Here is a 4926-nt window from a genome sequence, read left to right as displayed (position 1 = left end):
AAATATGAATCTCCTAGATTCAATTTTTCTGCTCTTTTCCTTCCCAAGTTCATTGTATTTTATTTCCATATCTCTGTACGAAACGATAGTCTGCAAGAATTAACTTCTTATATATTTTAACAACTTGTCTCCTCCATTTTTAAATAAATTGATGAGTTTTATGGGACTTCTTTCCATAAATTCACCATACATTTATATACAAGTATTACTTTCATAGCTTCGTGAATTTACGTCTGTAAACTACCAGCAAAGTATGAAGAATCAACATTAGAAATCTGTTTTGGAAACCTCCAAAATTAAAGGGCGAATCTGCATTCAACCTTTTCACGCACACGCGCGCGCGCACTCACTCTTAAAAGCAGCTCTAGTAATATAAACATTGGTTGCACACACATCATGCATGTGTTTTGTTTAAATGCCCGTTTTCTGTGAGACAGAGTGTCTGGAGAAAGCTGCCAATGACTTTTAGTGTTAGAGAGCAAGTGTCTTAGTCCAGGTGAGACAATCTGCCCCGAAGTGGTCGAGAATGGTAGGTACTGATATTTCACCATTATTGTGACTTATCAATTCCATCTACTCAGATCACCCTGAAGCGAAAAGAATCACTGGTCTAGGATACTCGATTTTAACACTTGCTGTTGTGTAGAGGACCTTCCCTGGATGCTGTCCCACAGCAAAGTTCTAAATCAGCAATTCTTTTCATTTCAAGGTGATCTGAGTACAGGCTGTTCATAAGCCACAATAGTGACAAAATATCGGTATCTACCATTCTTGATCATTTCGGGGCAGGTTGTTTCGCCTGGTATAAGGCACTTGGTGTCATGTAAGGAGTTTCCCCTGGATGTTGTCCTGCAGCAAATGGGCGTTTAAATAAAACACTATATATGCGCAACTGATGATGTTTATATATATATATATATATATATATACACACATATACATGTATATATTTAAGTCACAATATATAGATTCAACTAATCCAGTGTATCATTCTACAAAACATAAAATATATAATACAATTGAAGAGAAAAACATAAGGAGTGTATAAAATTATAAATAACAAGAGAAATACTATGATAAAATTTATCATATTTTCTCTTATTATTTATAACTTTATTTGTAGTTGTCGTTATGAAGTTCATGATTCTAGGTTTGGCACATTATTCTGGCATATTCTAGTTTACTTTTGAGTAGCATCAGAAGATGGAAACCCATTGTGTGTGCATACATGAATGCATGCATGCACATGTAAATGCCATTCTTTGTGTCCTTATTAACACCACTTACATGAAATTCATGTCTTTGTTTACATTCACCACTAAGCCAAAGACCCATAGTTTTGGTTATCAATGTGTTTAGACTAGTGGAGTGAAAAAATATCTGACTTGAAAAATAGGTAAAGTTTAGCAACAGGAAGAGCATCTAATTGTAGATGTTCCTCAATAAATATAGTGTAACCCATGCCAGCATTGAAAAACATGGGGAACTGAACAAACATGTTTGTATAATGTGTGTGGCTATATTTATATTCCTTACCATATGAGGTTTGAAAAGGTTTGGTAACATTTGAAATGCTGGAGTTGGACATGTTGCAGAGGTTGTGTAGGTTTCAGAATACAACCTCTTTAGACTATCTTAATGGTCTTTTTATTTTAGCAGCTTACTTTCGATGGATATTTAATCTATACCACAGTAAAAAAAAAAAAAAAGTGCTTATAAAACTGATGTTGGAGTTAATATTGTATGTACCGGTGTTTTGAATGATGAAGATATATTATTGGAAGCAATGAGTATTGATCTGCATACTGTGGCCTTGAATGAAGAGATTAGTTATGTAAACTCATTCAAAAGGAGACACATTTAGGTGACTTCTTTGAACAAGAATAGTTAGTAAAACTGTTATGAAGGATTCTAATGTAACCATACTGAATTTATTTTGTCATCAAGATTTAGCTAATGTTAATATTTTGCTAAGCTGCTATTTAAAACTGACTGTTTTTCTTTAAGCTTGTCTCCAAATCATTGTTTTCCTTTCTTTTTCTTCTGTTAATAAAAGCCATCTAGATTAGCAGTTAGTTTGGGGCTTTAATTTTATACAAACTGATTTGGATACTAAATATTATGTTTCAAAGATGTAACATTATTTTCTTGTATGATTAATTTTCAAATTGATAAACAAAATTGTCATGTGATTTTGGATCACAATTTAATCTCTCCTTTTTGATAGTGTAAATTCAATAATTAATTTAAAAAAATTTTTTTTTTGCCTAAGTTTCAATTTACTAAACATTTAGTCTTTCATTTTGAGTATTTTCGTTTCTTTATATAGGTTGCCTGTAGGCATAATTCATCTGCAGCTACAGGGACATGAGGTGTACCATAGTACTTAGATGATCCATTGATAGATCTTATATATTGTTTGAACACTAATGTTCATTCTTTTATTTGACTATGTGTGGTGCCTGTGAGTGGATTGTATATTGTTCAGTTTTGTTTACTATCAGGTCATTAAGAATGAAATGTCCAATTTTCTTATGCACCATGTTTGAGAGTCGTTAACTGTTTTATCCTGACAATTTCTGTTTTACAACATTGAAGAGTTACAGCATCACTTTACGAAATGCAATTCATGGTGTCTTATATTGTGAGTTTTCTCTTGTAAATCAATTTTTGTGAACCCATGGATAGATAAAAAATTTGTATTGTTTATTAATGAGTTCTGTCATGGAACCAATGCATTCCAGACAGCTCGAAACATCAATGAGTTGTTTGGTGAAGATGTGGTGAATGTGTGCACTGTACATCGATGGTTTGAGGAGTTCCGGTCTGGTAACTTTACTCTTGAAAATCAGCCCCGTGGTAGACCTGAGACAAAGGTGGGAAATGATGAGCTGGAAACTGTAGTGGAAATGGATATATTTCAAACTACACGTGAGTTAACAGCAAGGTTTGTTGTTTCGATTCCAACTGTATTGGACCATCTGAAACAAATCAGCAAGGTAAAGAAGCTAGACAGGTGGGTACCACACGAACTGAATGAGCATCAAATAACACGTCTTGAAACTTGCCATTCTTTGCTCACACAGCATAAAAGTGAACCATTTTTGCATTGTATTGTCACTTGTGATGAAAAATGGATTCTTTTCAACAATAGCAAGTGTTCTGCAAAGTGGTTGGATAGTGATGAAGTGCCAAAACACAATCCAAAAAAGAATATTCATCAAAAAAAGTTCAGTGGTTCAGCACTGGTGTCATCCCTAACAGTTTCCTGAGACCTGGTAAGTCAATTACATCAGATGTATACATCAACCAATTGGATGAAATGATGAGTGAACTTGCAATTAAACAACTGAGATTGGTCAATAGTGACAGGCCAATTCTCTGGTAAGACTATGCTCAACTACATGTTGTACAAAGAATGCTACTCAAGTTACAGGAACTGAACTTGGAAGTGCTCTGTCATCCACCATATTCACCAGACCTTGCACCAACTGATTATTATGTTTTCCAGGCATAAGACAACTTTTTACAAGGAAAAATAACTTCAAATCTGAAGATGCAAAAGCAGCCTTTTGTGATTTCATCACATCTTGCTCTCCAGAATTCTTCTCTGCCAGTATAAATAAGCTACTGATAAAATGGCAAAATTGTGTTGGTAATTTAGGTGCATTTTGTTGAGATAAAATAAAATAAACTTTCAGTTCAAAATCGTACATTTCATTCTTAATGACCTGATATATTCTGTGTGTGCTGTAAATTCATCATTTTGTTAGCCCCCTACTTTTTTTGGAGATCTCACTAGTGCATTGTGAGAAGCCAATAGTCTTTGTCACACAACACACTGAGTAGCCAATAGTCCTTATCACACAATACACTGAGTATCTATCACACTCGCTTTTAAACCCATAAAATTCAAACTCAAAATGAATGTTTTGGTTTATCAGACTTGTGCTTTCTACAATACACTATTGTTATGAGACATATACAACATATTAACATAAAATATATTGACACTCCTAAACATAAAATGAGATGACTACTACAGCATGTAAAAAAAATGCCAGTTACGAGACTGTATGCATTCTGTACACACGTTCATTTATAAACAACAATAAGTCAATGTAGTATGTTGTGTAAACATTCAAACATTACTATCTTTCCAAATCCTGCTGCATTTTAAATGGAATTCATGGCCCTTCGAAATTTGACTTGTTTGCCAGAAAATACTGTATTTTCACTGATTTTTAAAATTTTTTTAAGCATTACAATGGATGTTTAGTTAGCTTTAATGGCAGAACTATTAACACACTGGGCAAAATGCTTAGGAGCATTTCATCCATCTTTATGTTCTTAGTTCAAACATTGTTGGGGTCAGCTTTACCTTTCGTCCTTTCAGGGTAAGTACCAGTTGTGCACTGGTGTCAATATAGAACTTTTCTGTTAAATTAAATGTTGTGGAAATCACAGCCATGTTTTTATATTAAAAAATGCATATTCATAAACCTGGCAAATATTTTTGTGAGAGATGCTAAAACATCTGCAGTGAATTTGAACTTTCAACCATATGCTGGTATTTCAGTGCCTTACCTACTTGGTCTTTTGTCTTCACTTTTAGTGGAATGTGTCTAGATGAAAATTCTTATTGTGGTAGGGATACTTCTGCATTTCTTTAACAAGAAATTGCTACATCTCTGAAATTTCCTAAGCTTGCATTTGGGTTAACCCTTTCATTACAATATTTCTGACCAAAATACACCCCTCATGAGTTTCAATTAAATTCTAAAATAATCATGAATTTAGACTAATGTTATATATATATATATATATATATATGTGTGTGTGTTCTTGATATACTTTCAGAGCAAGTCGTTTTACATCTATTACACTATTTTTATTTTGTCTCTCTCTCTCTCTCTCTCTCTCTCT

The 4926-nt window shown here is 33.5% G+C and overlaps 1 protein-coding gene across 2 annotated transcripts in view; it reads left to right on the top strand.

Annotated features, from left to right (window-relative positions):
* Positions 1–4926, top strand: part of LOC106877211 (ubiquitin-conjugating enzyme E2 N) — a 43778-nt gene that overhangs the window by 30103 nt on the left and 8749 nt on the right. The window lies entirely within an intron of this gene.

The sequence above is a fragment of the Octopus bimaculoides genome, chromosome 6 (assembly GCF_001194135.2).
Source record: "Octopus bimaculoides isolate UCB-OBI-ISO-001 chromosome 6, ASM119413v2, whole genome shotgun sequence".
Lineage (NCBI taxonomy): Eukaryota > Metazoa > Mollusca > Cephalopoda > Octopoda > Octopodidae > Octopus > Octopus bimaculoides.
This window is presented reverse-complemented; position numbering and strand designations above follow the sequence as displayed.